Below are 24429 nucleotides of genomic sequence, written 5' to 3'. Positions count from 1 at the left end.
TCAACTTCTGAGGTCATCAGTCCCCTAGAACTTAGAACTAGTTAAACCTACCTAACCTAAGGACATCACACACATCCATGCCCGAGGCAGGATTCGAACCTACGACCGTAGCGGTCTCGCGGTTCCAGACTGTAGCGCCTAGAACCGCTTTACCACTCCGTCTGGCCCACGCATTCCAGTTGTTTCCTTTGCTTCTCGGGACTACAGTGATACACCCGCTCCCGATGATACAACCGTTCACGCTGATTGGGTGACTACAGAAATCATCTTTCTGGTCTGACGCAGCTGAAACGTTCGGCTGTTGCCACGGTAAGGTGGACATTTTAAATGGGTGTGAACAGGTGCTGACATATGTCATGTTGAAAATGTCATGCAAGGTGTTGTCGGCTGGACCATGAGTGAATTTTAACTTTTTCTGCTGTCGCCTAGATTGTGATACGAGGTCTCCGAGCACCACGGCCTTCACTTGTCCTGCGACTGCAAAGAGATGATCTGGCACTTCTTCTTCCGTTATTCAGACTGGAAGAAGTACTTGTGCCACCTAACAGCTGTCTCATATCATGATGTATCGTTGGCGTACAGCTTCACCAGCTCATCATAGAGTACTGCAGCGTTGCTCCTCTTCAAATGCAGAAAACGACTTACTGCACGCTCCGCAACTTGATCAGTTTCTGCTGCTCTGAGGGCGTGCTACGGTACTGTGGCGAGCCTAAGTTCACTGCCTACCAGAACCACAGATGTGTAGCAACAATAAACAATTAATTTACGTAACTCCATTTCTTCGAGGTGGTAATTAAATTTACATGCGTACCCGTCGGACGAGTACTATTGGGGAAAAAGCACTCCGTCTTCAGGCCACGAGTGGCCTACCGGGACCATCTGACCGCCGGGTCACCCTCAGTAGATGATGCGGATAGGAGGGACGTGGGGTCAGCACACCGCTCTCCCGGTCGTTATGATGGTATTCTTGACCGAAGTCGCTACTGTTTGGTCGAGTAGCTCCTCAAATGGCATCGCGAGGCTGAGTGCACCCCGGAAAATGACAACGGCGCATGGCGGCCTGGATGGTCACCCACCCAAATGCCGACCACGCCCGACAGCGCTTAACTTCGGTGATCTCACGGGAACCGGTGTATCCACTGCGGTAAGGCCGTTGCCCAACATTATAGGGGAACATTATTTATTTTGGGTTTTGCAGTATCACATTGAAAAGATAATTGCAGAAACCACAAATTCAATAGCAACAGTACTTCAACACACGCTTGTACATAACGCAAGAGACAGTAATCAAACTATCTTGGCGCGGCACGTGATGTTTAGCTGGTCTGCTGCAACCTCTGGGAGGGGGGAGGGGTGAGGGGGGGGGGGGAGGAGGAGGGGGGGGGGGAGGAGGAGGGGCAGGTGCATGCATAGTTACCAGATGTTCCACGGGCAGAGTGCCAGCACCTCCTTGCGTGATTTATACGGGAGATTTAATTAATTTCTGTCGCATAATTTATGCCTCTCCGCGAGTGCTGGTGATACCTACCTGCGAACTCAGGTATCTGATCCAACTGCGGCTGCTGCGACGCTCCATCCCTGTTTGGAAACGTAGCCGAGTACAAAATAGTAACTATAACTCTCTAGTCTCACTTCGTAGATTATCGATTTCTTTGGTTTTCGATTTCCCTTTTTTCATACTATAGACGCTTCAACCTTCTCTTTCTTTATTTAATTTTCCGTTGCTCACGTATCATTTCATAGAGTGCATAACACTGTGAGAACCTCTTCCCTTGCGTTGTGTTACTCTGCCGGAGAATACGCAAGCCCAGTATGGTTCAATTCCTGCCATGCTAAAACAGTAGCTGTTGCTCTTAATGATACTTGTCGTATCATCACCGGGTGCCTGAAGCCTACTCCTCTGGATAAACTGTACAGCCTCGCGGGAATTGCACCCCCCGACATCCGCCGGGAGGTAGCAGCAAAAAGCGAGAAGGAAAAATCAGAAACTTCTGCAGCTCACCCCCTATATGGCCAGCAAACCCACGACTAAAATCCAGAAAGAGCTTCCTCAGATGTACCGAGGCTCTAGTTGGGGCACCACAGCATCGCCGAATCGAACTATGGCGTGCAAGGCTTACCAGTAGTGTGGGATGGGTTACACCAAGCGAAAGACTACCACCCGGCTACACAGAGAGTTGGAGTACATGGAGATCTCTCAACAGACTACTCTCGGGTGTCACGAAATGTAAGAGCAATCTGACCAAATGGGGTTTCCCTCCAGTTTACCCAATGTCCAGCAACATGCACAACAGAAGACCTGCTACATGCAACGCCAAATGCAATAGAGGTCGCTAACTTCTGGGAGGCAAAAGTGTAAATAATTATCTTGTAAATGTGTCTCCAAACAACATGTAAATATTGTACAGTATTTTATATATTGTAAAATGCTTCTGACACGAATAAATAAATAAATAAATAGAGTGCATCACTGCAGACCTTCCACTTCAGGAATCTGTTACTTAATTCTGGGCCAATCCTTGAGAATGAAGCTGCTTTCCTCGTGGTTTCGTTGTTTCAATCGTTATATGACCCATTTCATCAGTAGGGTTTCCATCATCTCTTTTACTCCTCCTCACCTACGTTCAGAGTTTTTTTTCCAGGTCGGTGTTTGTAACGTAACCCACAGAACGGTAGCCAGAGAGGGATATGTAAGGCATGGAAATCAAAGCTGTTTCCTTTTTTATGATTTTTTTACATCATACCACATATTGAGCAACAGCGTGGGATAGCCTCGCGGTCTAGGGCACCTTGTCACGACCCGCGCGGCTCCCACGGTCGGAGGTTCGAGTCCCCCCTCTCGGGCATGGGTGTGTGTCCTTAGCATAAGTTAGTTCCTTATTTTTTTTACTGAGTGCAACTTGCTGGTTACCACAACAACAAATCACTGACACAGGTGAAAAACACGTTAAGTGACAATCCCTAACGTTGCCGCTGCTCTCACAATACTGTGTCTTTGTAACAATCTCTGCTCTTGTTTTGACGAATGTTTAACGTCTGTCCATGTATGTGTGTGATTAATGCAGGTCACAGCAATGTACTATCAAAAACGCACTGCACTTCGTGAATGTTTATTTTCTCAAAAATGGTTCAAATGGCTCTGAGCACTATGGGACTCAACTTCTAAGGTCATCAGTCCCCTAGAACTTAGAACTACTTAAACCTAACTAACCTAAGGACATCACACACGTCCATGCCCGAGGCAGGATTCGAACCTGCGACCGTAGCGGTCGCGCGGTTCCAGACTATAGCGCCTAGAACCGCTCGGCCACCCTGGCCGGCGTTTATTTTCTATGCACAATATCAGCCATATTATGTGTTTTTGATATGTACTCGTGTCCTTTAATACTATGACTGGCGTATATGACAAGACATACGTTATTTCGACAATATGTCATTTAGATAGGTCGGACCATTTTGAGATGTAAGTAATGCTGTTAAATATTTAATAACTTTTTGTTTTTCACACTATGACCTGCACTTTATGATTTGCTCATTATATTAACTTTCAAATTCAAGTGCACTTGAATCCGAAATCGTAACTGTTTGATATATATGAATGAAAGTCTACAGTCAAAAGCAAAAAATGTCTTTCAAAAATAGTGCCTCTGACGGTGCGAAAAGGTAACGCAGTGTAACACCACCATTAGCTCTGATAATGAACTTAATTCGGCAGGGAAGAGAGTCCACAACTGGCTTAAGGCATAAAAAATAAATAAAAAATTCTCTCTTCAATACAGCGATTGGTAAAACACTCAGGTGTATTAACCATCAAATAAAATTTAGTGCGTCTCTGAGTACAATTATTTGCAAACATCTGGTGTCAGTGTCTTGAACCGCTCACTATATAAAAGGGGCGTTATGTTGAGTCGGAACACATAGCTTGATCAATAAAATTAGAGTTGAGTAATGAAAAAGGGTACAGATGATTCACGGAAATGGTACGGGAAAGCCGTAAGCTAGCTGCTAGAGATCAGCGAGTTTTGAGTCTCGGAATATTAGACGATATGAAATTGCAAGACCGTATAAGAACTCTGCCACGCTGAATGGACGCTGGCTGTTCAGACGGCCAGGCGTAACAGGAAATTGTGGCTGGGGTGAAGCAACCCTCTCACACGCCGCTCCAGAGACAATGGAGCCTGCGAGGTTTTTAACAGCCACTGAAGCTGGACGTTTTTGTGGGCCATAACGGGTTTCATGTCCCTCGGGCTCTCAACCGTTGGAGCACGTCAATTTCTGTTCGAATCATAAGGCACTTTCCTGCGATGTGCAGTGGTCGTAATGTTTTGGCCTGTCAGTGTACAATGATCAGTCAGAACACTATGAAGACCGATTTACTATCGATATAAACGTGCCCGGGCGACAGCAGCGTCACCTGGTGAGGAATGGCTGCTAGCCAGACACACGTACGATGGATACAGTATCAGTGAGCGTGCTGTCCGGGTGTAGAATGGGGAAGGCGCGCGATCCCTCTACCTACCGTGGCCTCGTTTCTTCCGTGCCACGACGCGTCGCTGCTTTTATCCGTGCCACAGGTGAACAAACAGGCTACGAGGGTGACTCCAAAGGAAATACACAGTATTTTTGTGAAAATACAGTTTTCATTCTGCATGTGTGAAAGTTTTGCAGTTTATAGATACATTCTTCCCGCTTGTTTTCAAACTTAGTTCAATCTGTTCCCGTGAGTGTGAGTGGCGCCGTCACAGCATGTCTTCAAGATGGCTGCTAGACTTGACGTTCGTCAGAAGCTACGTGCTGTAGTAGACTTCCTGTGCGGTGAAAACGAGACAGTAGGAAACATCCACAAGAGGTTCAAAAAGGTGTATCGCGATGCTGCTGTCGATCGCAGTACAGTTAGTCGGTGGGCAAGCTGGTTACGTGATGAAAGCGGGCACGACAATATTGAGTACTGTCCTCGTAGCGGTAGGCCTCGTACTGCACACACTCCAGACAATGCTCAGAGACTTAACGTTTGGTGACTGCTGACAGACGCATCACAGTGAACGAATTTTTACGGTACACTGGGATAGGGGAAGGAAGTGTTTGCAGAATACTGGAAGTGTTGGCGTTAAAAAAGGTTTGTGCCAGGTGGATTCCCAGGATGTTGGCAGTGGCTCACAAAGAAACAAGAAAAACGGTATGCAGCGAACTTTTGAAACAGTAGGAGAATGGTGTAGACGAATTTCTAGGAAGAATTGTGACAGGTGATTATTTTTTTATTTATGAATTTGGCCAGCTATGGACCGCATACAACTTAAGACTTATGGAGTTTCTTTTGCTTCCGTTCTTCCCAGTACTTCTTCATTTTCTCGCTAAGTGCTCGTCTCTGCTCATCTGTCCACACTCTCTTGGGTCGAGGTTTTGAAAAAAAAATGCAAATGGCTCTGAGCACTATGGGGCTTAACATCTATCGTCATCAGTCCCCTAGAACGTAGAACTACTTAAACCTAACCTAAGGACAGCACACAACACCCAGCCATCACGAGGCAGAGAAAATCCCTGACCCCGCCGGGTATCGAACCCGGGGGTGGGAAGCGAGAACCCTACCGCACGACCACGAGATGCGGGCGGTTGAGGTTTTGGCTCATCTTCTTCATAGTTTGCGTTTTCCATAAGTAGCCTAAAGTGATTCCTGTCACGTATTATTTCTTCTGTAACACCTATTTTGTTGGCGTCTTTCTTTTCTTTACTGCTTCTATGTGTGACAGGTGATGAAACATGGCTCCATCATTTTTCACTAGAGACGAGGAGGCATCATACAAATTTACCCAAGAAAAAAAAAAAATTCAAAACCACATCTTGTGCTGGAAAAGTTATGGCTACGGTGTTTTTCGATTCAGGATTACTTTTGCTTGTGGACATCACGCCAAGTGGAATCACCATAAATTCTGATGCATATGTGAGGACACTGAAGAAACTTCAAGCTCGACTGAGTCGTGTTCGACCACGTCGGCAAAAGCAGGATGTTTTGCTGTTGCACGGCAATGCACGGCCACATGTCAGTCAAAAAACCAAGGAAGAAATCACAAAACTCGGATGGACAACACTGAAACACCCGCCTTATAGTCCTGACCTTGCTCCATGTGACTATCATCTCTTTGGGAAACTGAAAGACTCTCTTCGTGGAACAATGTTTGAAAATATGACTCCCTTGTGAACGCTGCCAAACAGTGGCTCCAACAGGTTAGTCCAGACTTTTACCGTGCGGGTATATAGGCGTTGGTTCCAAGTTGGCGTAAGGCGGTTGAGAGGGATGGAAATTACGTGGAGAAATGAAAATATTGTTCCTAAAGGATGTATCTACATACACACTGCAAAACTTTCAAACATGTAGAATAAAAGATGGGTTTTAAAAAAATAGAGTGCATTTCTTTTGGAGTAGCTCTCCTATAAGCTAGGTGGTCATAGTGTTGTGGCTCATCAGTTTATGTTGATGGAGGGCTAAGTATCTGTAGATTTCGGATTGAAATGCTGCGATGAAGAAAGGTGTTACTGGAGACACAAGGTACTGCGTGAGACTCAGAAGGATAAACACCATCTGAGGCCGGGTCAACCACCAAGGTCTGTACGGCAGCGGACGATCGACTCGTACGAGCAGCTGCAGCGTGTGTGGCTGCACCGCAGGTAGGCGGCCTATTAGACCCCTTAATTAGGCGCGACGAGGCGACTGGCGCTGTGCTGGCGGCGGCAGCTCGCGGCCCGGGCGTCGCGGCGCCACCCGCGCGGCGCCGTAATTGGGCGTCGGCTGCGCCCCGGCGCGGCGTCTGGCGTCTGGCGGCCGGCGTGCCGCCGTGCCTCAATTACGCGCCGACACCTGCCGGCTGCCGGCTTTGAGGCGGCGCCGCTTCTGTCAACGCCCACGACGCCACGAATTATTCACGTTCGCGCTGTCTAATCGGCGACAGCGGTACGCTGGCGCGGCCCAAGACGGACGCTATCAATGCGTAGTAAATTTTGAGATCCGAAAGAAAATTAAAGATTAGTTTGACACGTAACGCGGGTCCGGAAAGTACGGTCAAATTTGAATTTTGCACCATTTTATCGTATGACGGTTGGCAGCCGTGGTTTTTTCATTTTGTTATCTGCGATCCTTCCCATAAGTAGCCTGATAGCTTTTGTGTGGTGAACATTGTTATTTGATTTTTACACTACTGCCCAGTAAAACTGCTACACCACGAAGATGACGTGCTACAGACGCGAAATTTAACCGACAGGAATAAGATGCTGTAATATGCAAATGATTGGCTCTTCAAAGCATTCACACAACGTTGGCGCCGGTGGCGACGCCTACAACGTGCTGACATGAGGAATGTTTCCAACTGATTTCTCATACATAAACAGCAGTTGACCGGCGTTGCCTGGTGAAACGTTGTTGTGATGTTTCGTGTAAGGAGGAGAAATGGGTACCATCACATTTCCGTCTTTGATAAAGGTCGGATTGTAGCTTATCGCGATTGCGGTTTATCGTATCGCGTCACTGCTGCTCGCGTTGGTCCAGATCCAATGACTGTCAGCAGAATATGGAATAGGTGGGTTCAGGAGGGTAATACGGAACGCCCTTCTAGATCCCAATGGCCTCGTATCACTAGCAGTCGAGATGACAGTCATCTTATCCGCATGGCTTTAACGGATCGTGCAGCCACGTATCGATCCCTGGGTCAACAGATGGGGACGTTTGCAAAACAACAACCATCTGCACGAACAGTTCGACGACCTTTGCAGCAGCATGGACTATCAACTCGGAGACCATGGCTGCGGTTACCGTTGACGCTGCCTCACAGACAGGAGCGCCTGCCACGATGTACTCGACGACGAACCTGGGTGCACGAATGGCAAAACGTCGTTTTTTCGGATGAATCCAGGTTCTGTTTACAGCATCATGATGTTCGCATCCGTGTTTGGTGACATCGCGGTGAACACACATTGGAAGCGTGTATTCGTCATCGCCATACTGGAGTATGGTTCAAATGGCTCTGAGCACTATGGGACTCAACTGCTGTGGTCATTAGTCCCCTAGAACTTAGAACTACTTAAACCTAACTAACCTAAGGACATCACACACATCCATGCCCGAGGCAGGATTCGAACCTGCGACCGTAGCAGTCGCACGGTTCCGGACTGCGCGCCTAGAACCGCGAGACCACCGCGGCCGGCTACTGGAGTATAACCCAGCGTAATGATACTGGGTGCCACTGGTTACACGTCTCGGTCACCTCTTGTTCGCATTGACGGCACTTTGAACAGTGGAGGTTAACATTTCAGATGTGTTACGGCCCGTGGCTCTATCCTTCATTCGATGCCTGCGTAACCCTACATTTCAGCAGGATAATGGCCGACCGCATGTTGCAGGTCGTGTACGGGCCTTTCTGGATACAGAAAATGTTCGACTACTGCCCTGGCCAGCAAATTCTCCAGATATCTCACCAATTAAAAACGTCTGGTCAATGGTGGCTGAGCAACTGGCTCGTCACAATACTTAGTCACTACTCCTGATGAACTGTGGTATCGTGTTGAAGCTGCATGGGCAGCTGTACCTGTACACGCCATCTAAGCTCTGTTTGACTCAAGGCGCAGGCGTATCAAGACCGTTATTATGGGCATAGGTGGTTGTTCTGGGTACTGATTTCTCAGGATCTATGTACCCAAATTGCGTGAAAATGTTATCACATGTCAGTTCTGGTATAATATATTTGTCCAATGAATACCCGTTTATCATCTGCATTTCTTCTTGGTGTTACAATTTTAATGGCCACTAGTGTATTTCCGTCACGGAGCAGATGACAACTGAGCAAAGTGCAAAAAAAAAAAAAATTATTACAAAAGCAGTGAAAGTCACACGGTAACGGTTTGTGAATTGCTTGTGGCACTCGTACGTAATGCTGCTCCAACCGGATCATCAGTTCGGAAGTTGATCCGGAGTATTCAGACCACACGTTCTGTTTCGAACGTTAAGAAAACAGGACGGTCGCGTTCTATTTCAAACTTTAAGAAAACAGTATGACCATGTTCTGTTAGGCCACACGAAACAAATTGCTGTCGTGCGTGACAATGTGACCGTAAGCCCCAGAAATCGGTTCGCTGACGAGTTCAACAGTTGAAGTTCACTGCATCAAATCCTTTCGAATCATCTGAAAATGCGTGTGTACGAGACTCAACTTAACAGGAGTTACAAAGTGCATATGATGGAAACAGACATGGATTTGCTCATTGGGTCTTGGCTCGACAAACGGATAACGAGAACTTAAAAAAAAAAAAAAAGATAATTTTCTCAGGTGAGGCTCTCTTCTGCCTCAGCGGGTATGTCAAAAGCTGAGTGCAGAATTTGGAGTAACGAAAATCCACCAGCGACTGTGGAAGATGAGATGCAGCCACAACGCACGATTGTGTGGTGTGGGTTCTGGGCAGAAGGAGTGATCCGCTGGTACTTTCTTGAAAATGATGAGGGGGCTGCCGTCACTGTGAACGGTTTCCGATTGGTTTTTCCCTCTTATCGATGAAAATGACGAGTTTGGTTTCAATAAGATGGTGCCACATGTCACACATCCCTTGAAACTATTGCTCTGCCGAACGAGAAGTTTCCTCAAAAAATTAACTCTTTGCCTGGCAACCAGCAATGGCCTGCCAGAATATGCGGTCTTACGCCTTGTGACTCTTTTTCTGGGGATTTATGAAATCAAAACTGTTCGTGAACAAACCACCAAAATACAGCAACTGAAGGAAGAAATTAAAAAGAGTTATTAACGGCATCCCACCAGATGTTCGTGAACTCGTCATTCAGAACACCAATGAACGCATTGCTCGTTGCCGCGCGGCCTTGGATTGTCATACGGAGGATATAATTTTTCCACACATAAATGGGAGAAGTAACTTAATGTCTATATAAAAAAATGTATTATAATAAAATTTTTATGACGGTGATCACACTGAAACAATTGTTACAACTACATCTACATTGATATCTGCGCACTGAAAGTCACCTTTGTGTTGGGGAGGATTCTTCGCATACTACTGTCAGCCCCCACCCCTCTTCCCCTACCGGTTCCGGTTTGTGACTGGTCAGCGAAACGGATGTTGGTAAGCTACCGCGAGATCTCGAATCTTTCTAATTTTCCATGAATGTTCTTTCTTGAGACGTAAGTAGGAGGGCGCAATAGATAGGTTGACTCTTTTAGGAACGTATGCACGCGGAATTTCGTCACTAAACCATATGGTGAACGCCTCTGTTGCAGAGTCTACCGCAGGAGTTGGCTGGGCATCTCCGTGGCGCTTTTGCACTTACTAAATAAACCTGAAAATCAATGTGATGCTCTTGTCTGGGTTTTTCGCATGTCCTGTACCAATCCTACCTGGTATACTTCCCCAATTGACGAGCAATATTCGAGCACTAGTCAAACCAGTGTTGAAAAGCTATCCTCTTTGACGGTGCACTTCAGTTCCTGACGATTCTTCCTATGAATCTCTGTCTGTCATCTGCCTTACCTGAAATTAGTTATATGTGCTCATTCAATTCTAATAACGTAATAAAAACAACTGAAATATCGTAATTCTTGAGATTTTGCGCTGTTTTACTTGAAGTAAGAACACCAGACAATTAAGTCTCCTCCAGGAGACATCACGCATAAACACATGTAAGACCGCTTCTGGTATTACTAACGCCCTCAGATTGGCGAAAAAGAGTGTTCCCAAGATTCAGGAGTGGCGTATCCATTTAAAGGATCTGATTGATGGTTAGATCTCGTAGAGCGACGAAAGAGACCTTATATGAGACATAAATCTGGTGCTCTTGGGCAGCTGAACACAGCGTTTGTTAAAAGTAACAGACCTCACGAGATCTAAATGAAGACTTGCATTCTGGAGGACGACGGTTAAAACCCGCACCCGGCCATCCTGAATTAGGTTGTCCGTGATTTCCCCAAATGACTTCTGGCAAATGCCGTGGTGGTTCCTTTGAAAGCGATGGCCGCCTTCCTTCCACATCCTTCCCTAATCCGGTGGGACCGATGACCTCGCCATTTGGATCCCTCCTCCAAATCAATCAACCAACCAGCAAATCTAACTGAAGAAATAACTCATTTTTCTTTGTGGGAATGCGAAGTTTCTGAGCGACTCATTTTCCCCTTTTACCCTGTTCTGTTATCCTGTTTTTGGAGGTGGTTACTGGCGAGAGTTGCTAGAAACTTGACGAAGCGCAGGAAGTGCATGAGGTATACGTTTTCCTATCTAGTGACCGCCAGAGTGCAAAACTTAAGGACGAAAATAACTTCCACATCCCAAGTAACATAGCTGGATGAAATGTCGACCTCACATGGAAAGAACTGCTGATTTATAGCACAGAAGGTAATTGCAAGAAACGACCGAAGAGACGAACAGAAATCATACTATTATTCAAAGACGATGATTACACTACATTTGAAATAGTAATCAGACTTGATTGAAAATTTTTTTAATCATCATCATCATCATCATCATGTAAGACTGATTATGCCTTTCAGCGTTCAGTCTGGAGCATAGTCCCCCTTATAAAATTCCTCCATGATCCCCTGTTCAGTGCTAACATTGGTGCCTCTTCTGATGTTAAGCCTATTACTTCAAAATCATTCTTAACCGAATCCAGGTACCTTCTCCTTGGTCTGCCCCGACTCCTCCTACCCTCTACTGGTGAACCCATGAGTCTCTTGGGTAACCTTGCTTCTCCCATGCGTGTAACATGACCCCACCATCTAAGCCTGTTGATCCTGACTGCTACATCTACAGAGTTCATTCCCAGTTTTTCTTCGATTTCCTCATTGTGGACACCCTCCTGCCATTGTTCCCATCTACTAGTAGCTGCAATCATCCTAGCTAATTTGATATCCGTAACCTCAACCTTACTGGTAAGGTAACCTGAATCCACCCAGCTTTCGCTCCCATACAACAAAGTTGGTCGAAAGATTGAACGGTGCACAGATAACTTAGTCTTGATACTGACTTCCTTCTTGTAGAAGAGAGTAGATCGTAGCTGAGCGCTCACTGCATTGGCTTTGCTACACCTCGCTTCCAGTTCACTCACTATGTTGCCATCCTGTGAGAATATGCATCCTAAGTACTTGAAACCGTCCACCTGTTCTAACTTTGTTCCTCCTGTTTGGCACTCGATCCGTTTATATCTCTTTCCCACTGACATTACTTTCGTTTTGGAGATGCTAATCTTCATCCCATAGTCCTTACATTTCTGACCTAGCTCTGAAATATTACTTTGCAAACTTTCAATCGAATCTGCCATCACAACTAAGTCATCCGCATATGCGAGACTGCTTATTTTGTGTTCACATATCTTAATCTCACCCAGCCAGTCTATTGTTTTCAACATATGATCCATAAATAATATGAACAGTGGAGACAGCGTGCAGCCTTGTATTACCCCTGTAACTACTCTGAACCATGAACTCAATTTACCGTCAACTCTAACAATAAAAATTAAAAATCGCTTATCAATGGTAGCCGGTTTCGATCTTATCTCGATCATCAGACCATGTCTTATTAGGTGGTGAGCAGAGAAGACGAGCGGAGAACTGTCAAGTGTCGGGAGGCACCAACGGCAATTTGTAAGGAGTCCGTAGGCCCTTACTGTAACTTTGCACTCGGCACAGGTCGATAAAGCGAACAGTCGATTGTGACGTGTTGAGAAAGCGAGTGTCGAGATACGCCAGTGTGATTGGCGGGATGGCGTGTGTGTGTGGAGGCCATTATTGGAATACAGGTTTTTTTAAACCGAAATGGGTGTCACCATCGCCGTGGTTAGATCCCTAAATAATAAATAAATACCGGGAAAGTGATGAAGTATCTTTACAAAAGTGATCAGTGACGTTACAAGTGCCGATATTTAGTTTCGTGTCTACCGCACCGGGCCTAACCTTGGGTTGTAGCGCTGGATGCAGTGATGGATTAGCGTGTGACGATAATGGAAAATGAAGAAAGCCTGTGCTGAAATTAGCCGTAATTAGATATGTATGACGAAGACAGTGGCTGTCTCCTTTTTGTGTTTTGAGAAGAATATAAGTTCATAATTAGTAAAATTGTTTGGTGTTCCTTATTACAGTACATTCAGTATTATAGTATTGAACAGGACGAACTGGAAACTAACAACTTCCGTAGCAGTCATTCCCGATTACCAGCCCCACTAGGTTCACGGTCATGTTAATAATAAATATTGGGCTGCTATTCGATCAGATCAGGTCGGGATAAAAACGGAGGTGTTACAAATTGTTGTGAGTCACTTGTCGGCGGCTTCTCTTGTTCGTAATAAATAGGAGAGCGTCGAATGCACCGCCATTTATACCATCTGAAGTAGACGGTCGTCGAAAAACTGTGCATTAAATGGAAACAACAACAGTGCTGAATACCCGGAAGACCACCATTAATCAATCCATGCCGAGAAAGCCTGAGAAATCACAGTTGCTGCACTGTGTTCAACTGTTCTTGCAAGTGGCAGTACAATCTTTGAAAAGAAGAACAAAGCAAACCCAGAGTTGCTCTCTAAAGATGCTGTGCGACAGACGCTGTCATGGTGCGCACTGGAAGCCGGGAAATGGTGAGGTGGAGCGAGCATTCACAAGGGAATGGGGGAGGGAGTTTGCCACGGGGAATTCGCCGCACAGTAATTTATCGGCCCCAAGAGATAACATTTAAATTCCACCGGCGAAATAGAATTAAAGGTCCGGAGATGGGAGATAGGGCACGCCTCCGCCGGCCCCTCGCTGGTTCTTTATCCCCGGGACGCTGCCGCTACCGCCGTAGCTTGTGTTCGGTTAGGAGACGGCCAGCTGGAGTGGGATGCCGGAGAATCGGGCCTGTCTCGTAGCGGCGCAGTTCCGGTGCAGCAGGGGATGGGGAGGCAGCGGTGACCAGCGCGCGCTGCCGGCTGCTCCCCATTGAAGGCCAATTTGACCTGTCATTAGGGAGCCGGTTCTAGCGAACGGGACGACGATAACAGGACAGCGACTGCCCCTCCACTCCCCTCCGCCCCCTACCCTACCGCCACCCCACCTAGCAGCCGCATTAGACCTCCAGCGAGAGCACCAGCAAGCACGGTCCACTTGTTTGCGCGCTTTATTTACTTTTCTGCTGGCGAGTGTGCGACCTTTCCACTGGCGGAACGCTGGGGCCGCGCTTCTCAAAACAAGTCGCCCGGACACTGGCTCAGTATACCCGCGTTTCTTCTCCAGCACAGCAGCGGAAGGGAGAGCTACGCGGGAATTTGCTGCAGTAATGAGCGCTAATGCGATCACTTTGATCTGGGGAGCGCAGGTAAATTATGTCTCTGCGGCGCAGCGGCCGCTAATAGGAGGCGGACGTCAGCCTGGCGATGACAAAGAAGTCGCTGACCCAGAGATATCGCGGGTCTGTCGGCGAGTTTACAGTGCTCGGAATTATATGGATATCACCGGAATTTCTTAGAGTTCGAATTTGTATTCTCGTTAATCTGCACCTACAGCTGTTCTCCGCAAGTCACTCTACATTGCGTGTTGGAGTGTCCATCTGATACCACTTTCATTTCTCCTCTACCGTGTTCCACTCGCAGGACTGCTGTGGGAGACCGTGATATGTTCGTTTTATGAACTGGAACGCCTTGTTTATGTAGCGATCAATTTTTAATTATGTAAGAAAGCATAGTTATGAGATGGTGTCACTGAATAAAGTGTTCTCAGGTTTCCAGCCGCATCAAGTTGTTAAGTGGCATTTCAACCACTTGCCACGGGTGAAACCACGAGAACATTTTATTCTACATGTACTTATCTTCCAGATGCCTTTTGCGTTTTACATTAAGACATTTTCATTGGATTTAATCTGATATATAAGATGTTACAGATGTAAGACCAGACATTTTTGTATGTGGTACCTTAATACGTACACATATTGCGTCCAACAGGCGTCCCGCAAACATGTCACATACTTTACGATATGAAAATTTCTGCACGATCTTACTGCTTCACTGCCGGCTATGTGGCCGAGCGGTTCTAGGCGCTACAGTCTGGAACCACGCGACCGCTATGGTCGCAGGTTCGAATCTTGCTTCGGGCGTGGACGTGTGTGATGTCCTTAGGTTAGTTAGGTTTAAGTAGTTCTACGTCCTAGGGGCTGATGACCTCAGAAGTTAAGTCCTGTAGTGCTCAGAGCCATTTGAACCATTTCACTGCTTCACTAGGTGGACTACTTCTGTCAGTATAGCCTCACTGTTTTGCATTCATGCGTCCACTCTTCGATAACTGACCTGCTGCTCAGGGGAAAGTAAGCATCAATGGTTTGCTCTTGCCAAATGTTCCTGCAGGTACTAACCAATCTAAAAACGTACAACTTATAATGGCTATAATTACTAATCTGCAAATGGCGTAAATACTGAAGCAGTGTTGTTCTGTATACTGCCCTGAGTCATTAATAGAAATATCTGCACTTATACCCACTGCATCCTGCATGTGCTGAATAGAACAGCTCTTATGTTGACAACACTGATGTAAACAAATAAGAAAAAGGACACCAACTGAACACAGTAACAAGAATCGCTTACAGTTATCATAAAGGCAAGATAAATCTGCTGCACTTGCCAGATCAGTAGCAGTGTTCCACAACAATTAGTCTGTGAAGTATGAACGCTACAAAACAAGAAGATCGTGATGTGTCCATGTTTCATAATTGAAGTGACAGTGCGACCTCTAAACTGTGACTAAATAAGATTAGCGATGCAGTTCCAAAAATAGGCAAGTCGGACTCAGTTTTATATTTCATCTGACATTTTGTCCTAAAGACAGCCTATCTATTTTAAAGAGAAATATAGTTAGTTGGGTCGTTTCAGTTGTTTATTGATAATCAATTACAGTTTTTTTGCGAGATCAACTACGAACGTGCTTTACTGAAAAACTTCCACAGCCTCATAACTTGGCAATTACGACAGGATCTAAGAGAAGAAATACATGAAAGGATTACAGATGGTAACAGGAGTTAGTTTGCACTGATTAAAGTATTTAGAGTAAGAAGCCTTGGTAGGAATCTGAAGTTGATAATGAGACGTTGTTGCAGAGATGGAAAAGGAAGATACTTACGAAAATCTTCGGCCGGTGAGTGACATGGGGCTGTGGCGAATCAGAAATAATATGGAGATCAGATAGTTGTATAATAGACCAGAGATAGTGACATAAATAAAGCGCAGTAGACTACGTCGGTTGGGACACGTACAAAGAATGGAGGAGAGCAGCATAGCCAAGAAAGTTTTCAATGAAAACCAGGTGCACGCCTTATAAGGGGCAGACCAAGGATCAGATGGCTACACAATGTGGAGGAGGAGTTGAGAAGAATGGCGGTTAGAAGATGGAGAGCCAAGGCAGCCAGGAGAGAATATTGGGCAGAGATTGTCCAGGAGGCCAAGGTCCTACAAGGGCTGTGGCGCCAAGGAGTAAGTAAGTAGAGCTGCAGCCTTGATAGATTCATCAGCAGGCTCATTTCTCGACACCCCGACTCGTCCGAGAACACATACGAGCGACGCATTAGTTTCTGCATCAGCGACCGTGAGGGCATTCCTGGATCCTGTGCACAAAAGGGTGATACGTTAGGTCGCACAGAGGCTCTCGAGAACTCGAATCGGAATTTAGAGATTCCCAATCGCCGAATGTACAAGGTGCCCAGATACCTACCGATTTCATCGAGCCATTTACTGAACCGAAGACAGTGGAACGTCACCCCTGAAAATTGGTTTCCGGCGTTCTTTTCAGGGTACAGAATGCTTATTAACGTCTACATTACCACATTACTACCCTATCGCTAAGTTAATGTGTACTCGCTGCCTAGCATGCTGCAGAGATAACCTCTCGGCATTTTCAGACCGCCACTTATCTGCGCCATCAACGTTCTGCGCTATTTTGTAATGCCAATAGGATGACATAAATTTTGCGAGGCCTGCATCGTCGTCATGACGTTAATTGCATCCGACGAAAAATTGCGAGGCCGTGGTTGGGCGATCCTGTACGAGGAAAAAGCGGGTGTGTTTCCAGTGCGTGCAGCAAAAACACGTTCTCGTCTGCAAACACTAGCAGTTTGATCGAAAAGTCGCGCGGACGCCGCATACATTTTATAACTTAACACACACTGTATGTAATATTATGTTCGAAATCGTTACTGTTAGTAACGTGTACAGGAACTCGTTTTGTAATGTTTGAGACCACTTCCCCAATGATGCTTCTCATTTTTATTTATTCTTTTTTTTTGTCTTTAAAAATCATTGACCATACAGCCAGCAACGGTTATAATAATACAGAATTAGCGTAAAAACTGTGAATTAAAGTAGAATAAACTTAGTTTTGGGAATAACCAATGTTTTAAAGAGATGACATTATGTACAAGTCTGTTCTTACAATGTGTTCACATTTTATTCAAGACTATTTCACGCTTCACTTGCGCACACCGTACGTAAATATGCAATTTAACAACCATGTCTCAAGTCTTACACTCATAACAGACGTCACATGACGTTTACTTAGCTTCACATAGTTTAACCAAAATCGAGGAGACTTCCAATTGGTTCTGTGACCGTTAGATGTCTGCCCATTTACTGTGGCTTAAGGCATTTAAGCTCGTATTGATACCGTCTCCCAAAGCGTTACGGGAAAGTCACAAAACGCCAAATTTGACAAGCAGTCTAACAGACGTATTTTGGATATATTGGAGACAATAAAAAATAAAAAAAAAGACGTAGATGTTCAGTCGCTATCGATAAAAGGATTTTTTGGTATTTTGCGTAGCGAAGTAGTCAACTACATAGCTAAGATGAACATTACTGACTGACAACTCCGTGTAACACCCCTCTCTTACACTAATCTGAAACCTGTGATCAAGAAAGCTGCTTACCATTACTGGAACCCTGAATGGCATGTATCTTGCGGGTCAAAGCGAGGCTGGTGACTTAGACTTACTGTATATCTGTAACCACACTGATATTCCGGGTCCGCCAAGAAACATTTCCGAGGAAGTCTACGGAGCAATGCGTCATATGATTTGTCCCGCGCACCGAACGGTGCTAATGTCGTCCTCACACGGGACGAGGACGCCAACGCGATCGCAGACGAAAAATTCAACCTCACAAGACGCAGCGCCGGCGTTACATGGGAAGCGCTAGTTAACGTCATTTGCGACTGCAGCGCTCTCCTGTGGCAACGGTAGGTTGTATCTGGCTCCCAGACAACATAGTTTGTTTACGAAAACGGACGCACGTAAAATTCCTACGTTATCTCTATTAAAACGCACAGTTCCTCCCTTTTCCATATGCTAGTCATGTTGTTCTCTCTGTAGTATAAATAAATAAAACTTCAGTGTCCATGAACATGTTATAAGAGAAAAGAAGCAAAATTTCATATCCATCAGGAAGTACATCACCTTATAAATCTTCACAAAATCGAAAAAACGCTGTCCTGAGAAAAAGCGCTCTGGTATAGACGTAGTATCGAATATTACAGAAAATATTTCTGTGAATTTAGTAAGAAAGCCGCACAGCCTTTTAGGAAACAAGAAGATAGAAAAAAAAAACGAAAATTGCTACAGCAAAACGCGATGCTACTAGACTCTGCTTTATAACTTGGAGCATCTATCAACTATGCTACGCTGAGCTTATAAAACAAATTATTCACTATTTTAATTACGGCCGTCTGAAAGCTTTAATCGCCAACATGTTCTTAACTGACCATTAATAATAACAAATCTACCAAGAACAATGCATTTTTGAAAACCGGCAATGTACTGTTGCCTTAAAAACTGTTACTTTCATAACATGGGAGTTATAACACGAAAATAGCTACATAGGAAAATTCATTAACCAAAAATTTGACGCTTCCCGTCATTTCGTTACGACAAATCGTTCAATAACGACGTGTTTTAGAGAAATTATCATTGTGCTGATGTTTAGAAACAGCATGAGTTACAAACAAGACCCAGCAAATATTGGCTTCATCAAATAAAATACGGCGTTTCGCAAGTTCTGCCTCTAACGCAGAAAGCGTGCTTGCCTCTTATTGGCCAGGTGTTTCGTAACACATTGTCGAAATATCGTACAACTAATTTTGTGTTTCACCCGAGGCAGCGGCTCTTCATCGTGAAATAACAGGAAGTGACGTCACAAAACTTCTACAGCTCCACGTCAGCGTTAACCAACCCGTCCCCTGTGGGGCCGGCTTAAAGAGTCGGACGAATCTGGCCACGACAGACGCTGTGCAAGCTCAGAAATGGCACATGACAAGAAAGGTGCCAGTGTTGCAGTAAAGCATGATATAAGTGATTTGCGACAAAATTAATTAGGAAATGTGAGCGTAACATTTCTTTTACGTTTGAACAGCCGGCGTTAGTCACATTTCAACACCGTTCGTGGGGCAGGAAGACAGCCACAAAGACACTCTTAAGAGAGACAGCGAGCAACTCTACAGAAAATGGTTAGAACAGTGCAGATCGAACTTTCTTCGTTGCTCCCATAATAAATGAGACACTAGGCACGAAACAACGTCTAGCGAGCGTTTAACTGAGCAGTAAAGAACCTGTAACAAATTCGTTAAGCTCATGTAGCGGAACTGAAGACCGCTGACGACTCGGAAAGAGCAGAATCAATTAGTTCATTACGAATGATGTCTCGGAGCAAAGACCCTTCACAGCGACATAAATACTCGTACTCTACCTCCAATAGGTTTTGGCGCTGGATCAGTGGTATAGATGGCGTTCATGTCATTCCTATTCGATTCCCTGGTTATGTTATGGTAATGTCTTGCGTGTGAGATAGTTCTACTTGGTCTTTCACTCGCTGACCAGCGAGACGATCATCAATCTGAAGCCACAGCTGACGGAGTCCAGTATCCAGTACTGACGTGAGCACAGCAGCCGACGCTGATACGTATTCCGAGTGTCTACCAACAAGACTCCGGTCCAGGGCAGAAGCTGCCGCAAACTTCAGTGTCACAGAGGCTGATAGTCTACTGCACTGGCGGGCCAGGTTCATCATTCTGCACGACTGCTCGGCTTCAGACATCGCGGTCCACCTGAGAGAACAATGCGGGCAGTGATCTGGGAGTGTTTGAGTATTCCCGGAAACGACATGTGATACGAAAGCACAAACGTCAATATCACTGCTATCTCCAAGCTGAGCTACCGATGGTGCGTACCTACCACATCAACGGACGGCAAAACCGCTGCATCGGGGTGGCATCAACTTCCACTTTGAGCTGATGCAGCGTCCTCGGCAACCGTGAGACCGCTGGAGTATTCAGCGGATTCTTCTCCTAATAACGCAGTCGCCAGTCGGCAGAAGAATCAGCAACGAATTGTATTTTCAGTAAGAAATGGGATAATTTTCAGTACTATTTTATTGAATCTAACGATACCGCGCACCTCCTTGGTCTGCATTCTGAAGAAGTAGTAGCGGTTTCCAGCCCCAGAAGTAGCAGAAACGATTTATATTTTCAGCAATAAATGGAATATTTTGTATATAATTTATTTGCGCCTAACAATACCGCACAGCTTCTCGGCCTGCATTCTTACGAATTAGCTGCTGTTTCCAGGCCGGCAGAAGGCGGTCCCTACACAAATTATAAACGAAGGACAAGCGGCACTGCGCTTAAAGCACTTGACTAATTTCACAACATTGGCCGGCCGGTGTGGCCGAGCGGTTCTAAGCCCTTCAATCTGGAACCGCGCGACACTACGGTCGCAGGTTCGAATCCTGCCTCGGGCATGGATGTGTGTGATGTCCTTAGATTAGTTAGGTTTAAGTAGTTCTAAGTTCTAGGGTACCGATGACCTCTGGTGTTAAGTCTCATAGCGCTCAGAGCCATTTGAACCAATCAGAACAGTGGAGTTCATATCCTCATCTTGCCTTCCACACAAAGATTTCGTAGGAACCCTCGCAATGAAACTTCCTGGCAGATTAAAACTGTCTGCTGTACCAAGACTCGAACTTGGACCATTGCCTTTCTCGAGCAAGGACTCTACCGACTGCGCAACCCAAGCACGACTCAAGACCAGTCCTCATACTCTTACCAACGTCAGTGCTTCATCTCCTACTTCAGTCGGTAGAGCACTTGCCCTCAAAAGGCAGCAAGTTTCGTGTCAGCGCGGACTCGGCTGAAAAGTGAAAAATTAATTCTAGAATCCCTACACTGATTACGACAAACACCAGGAAGTTCCCTTTGAAAAATATTCTTTCAATTTGCTCCCCAGTTGTCCAACGCATCCTTGTGGTTTGTCTCTACGGACAGGACGTTTTACCTCGATCTTACTACCGCCTTTGTTTCCACAAAGCATGCTGTTAATGGTTAGTGGATGAGCAGACGAAGAAGGTTCTGAATGTCATATATTCAACTATAGAGATTTAACAAATTATTGTCCTTGAAGGACTTGAAACATCGCCACGTCCGCCACAGCTTCTATGGGCTTGTGAGTTCTTGCGACTGTTTGCGTGGCCATACTAATAACATTTGCAAGCTCTGATTTCAGAACTATAGCGACTCAAGGTTGCTAGCGGCTCTCACTTTCGACATTTTGAAATCGATGAGTACACGATGTTCGTAAATTCCTGATATTTCTTACAGAGTTGTTGTTCAACAGCTGAAATCAACTCGGAACGCGGTGCTTTCGATATTTCAAGAAACTTCTAGTCGTGCCGTAATTTCAAAGTTTTTCGCGTTGAAATTAGCACGGCAAGTACTTCGACATATGTCAGAATTTTTTTGTAGGGGCCCGTTCTGGTTAATGGCTGTAGTTCTTCACAAGTCTGAACCTAACCAGTTCGTTGGCTGCATACAAGTCTTACAGGTGTTGAGCAAGCAAGAAAATTTCACAACCCTAAAAAGTGAAGGAAACAAATGAATGAGCTTCCTATCAGGTTTGTTCAATAGTCGGGGGATTATTTATTTATCAATAAAAAAGAGAGACTGGCTGTTAATTAGGTGAACAAAACTATCGTGCACAAACGATAGAATGGGATATATTGGGCCATTTCTCTATGCGTATTAATCCAGGCCAAGCATGCAAAATCCACCAAGCCGGTTTTATTGAGTTTACCAAACATATTTTATTGTCAACAGACGCTATACTGTGGCAGTTCTGGAATATTTGCTACTGTTTCCACGAGCCCCTCTCAGGTGTAACAAATTGTTTCTGCTCTCTGTTTTAATTACAGAGACATTATCAGCATTTTAAACTTGTGTGTCTTTGTTGTTTGGCACTGCAGAGAGATTTCAATCAACAGAAAACGTCAGCTGCATGAAACGTGATCCGTTCCTTTTACAAACATATTTCCGTTACGTGTTCCACGGCTAAGCAGGTTTAAACCTTTTGCAAAATCGGTTTCATAAGCATTAATAACTCTGCTAATACCATATTATCGAAAATTTTTCTAACTACGACAGCTTTGAGGTTTATGCCGTAATTATTTCACAAATTTGCGCTATTGCTCCGTATCAGGCATTATACGTACGTACGTAATTGTGTGTAGTTGTAATGACTTCTGGAACGAATACCTGATAAAAAAAGATACACCTTCGTCCCGTAGATATCAAGGAGATTAACGGTATAATTACTTTTAGTGCTTGGATAAAAACAAGCGAATATAAAGCTACGTTTTTTTTTTTTTTTTTTGGCTCAAGCAAAAGGCAGACATTCAAAAGCAGGAACGTCCAGGCACCTTCATTGCTCTCTAATTAGGCTGCTACAATGTGTGAACGTGTAAGGGAGTATAACGGAAAATATACGACACGAGAGGATTACTGCAATACGTAGCTCTAGTCATTTGTAGAGAAAAGATTATTTGCGGACTGATACAAAATTTCCAACTAATACAGTTTACTCAATTTTTCTTTGGTAACATCTTTTATTAACGTAATTGCTCCCAGACTCTGGCACTCCAAGCCTGTCATGGAAGTAAATCATAAAACAAATTATCCAGAAAAATAAAACAGACTATACACATTCTGTTTGTTACTGACACTGCCTTCGTTCTAGAGAAGAATGTTTGCTACATTTAACTTACTAAAACTGAAGCGTAACGAAGAGGAAACTATAAGGTGAGAAATACACTACTATGCTCGATCATCACGTGCACAAAATTCTTGAGAAAGCTTTTACCTTGTATCCATACCTATTGTAAACGTCGCAAGCGTTGAAACTAGGTGACAAGTCTCGTATAACCCAATTTGTTGAGAATTTTCTTGGGCTTCTGGATGAGAAAACGATTTCCTAAACATAGTGGCATTTTTCGACGAATTCACTTCTCACGTGTGCGGTATCTCGAACAAACACACCATCGCGTCCGTGGACAAACCAAGCTGCATGTAGTAAGGGGAGTGGTGTGTGCTAGCACTAAAGTGAACCTGTGATGTTTGATCGCTGATCGCATTTCAGGACAAATATTGTATTTTTTTTAAAGGAAAAACAAGTAATTCCCTAAATTATCATGACACGCTGCACTTGAATTCTACATATCGCTAGAGTCTTGTCCCGCAGTTACGCAGGGTCAGCCATCGTTAATCATATTTGGCATGTTAATGGTTAAGGGGTGGCCGGATACCCTTCCTGCCGCCACCCCGTAAAGGAAACAAAAGAAAAAATCGGAGTAGGTATTAAAATCCATGGAGAAGAAATGAAAACTTTGAGGTTCGCCGATGACATTGTAATTCTGTCAGAGACAGCAAAGGATTTGGAAGAGCAGTTGAACGGAATGGACAGTGTATTGAAAGGAGGTTATAAGATGAACATCAACAAAAGCAAAACGCGGATAATGGAATGTAGTCGAATTAAGTCGGGTGATGCTGAGGGAATTAGTTTAGGAAATGAGACAAAGTAGTAAAGGAGTTTTGCTATTTGGGGAGCAAAATAACTGATGACGGTCGAAGTACAGAGGACGTAAAATGTAGACTGGCAATGGCAAGGAAAGCATTTTTGAAGAAGAGAAATTTGTTAACATCGAGTATAGATTTATGTGTCAGGAAGTCGTTTCTGAAAGTATTTGTATGGAGTGTAGCCTTGTATGGAAGCGGAACATGGACGATAAATAGTTTGGACAAGGAGATAATAGAAGCTTTCGAAATGTGGCGCTACAGAAGAATGCTGAAGATTCGATGGGTAGATCACATAACTAATACTAATCAGGAGGTATTGAATAGAATTGGGAAGAAGAGGAGTTTGTGGCACAACTTGACAAGAAGAAGAGATCGGCTGGTAGGACATGTACTGAGGCATCAAGGGATCACAAATTTAGAATTGGAGGCCAGCGCGGAGGATAAAAACCGTAGAGGGAGACCAAGAAATGAATACATTAAGCAGATTCAGAAGTATGTAGGTTGTAGTAAGTACTGGGAGATAAAGAAGCTTGCACAGGATAGGGTAGCATGG

General features: G+C 44.8%; 1 protein-coding gene and 1 pseudogene across 5 annotated transcripts in view; both read right to left on the bottom strand.

Moving 5' to 3' along the window:
• The window catches only part of LOC126266784 (irregular chiasm C-roughest protein-like), a 1732081-nt gene that overhangs the window by 304756 nt on the left and 1402896 nt on the right, over positions 1 to 24429 (bottom strand). The gene's annotated exons all lie outside the window — the stretch shown is intronic.
• On the bottom strand, positions 1041 to 1158 carry LOC126268259 (5S ribosomal RNA; annotated as a pseudogene).

Source organism: Schistocerca gregaria, chromosome 4, assembly GCF_023897955.1.
Source record: "Schistocerca gregaria isolate iqSchGreg1 chromosome 4, iqSchGreg1.2, whole genome shotgun sequence".
Classification (NCBI taxonomy): Eukaryota; Metazoa; Arthropoda; class Insecta; order Orthoptera; family Acrididae; genus Schistocerca; species Schistocerca gregaria.
The sequence above is the reverse complement of the archived record's forward strand: the minus strand, read 5'-3'. Positions and strand labels throughout refer to the sequence as shown.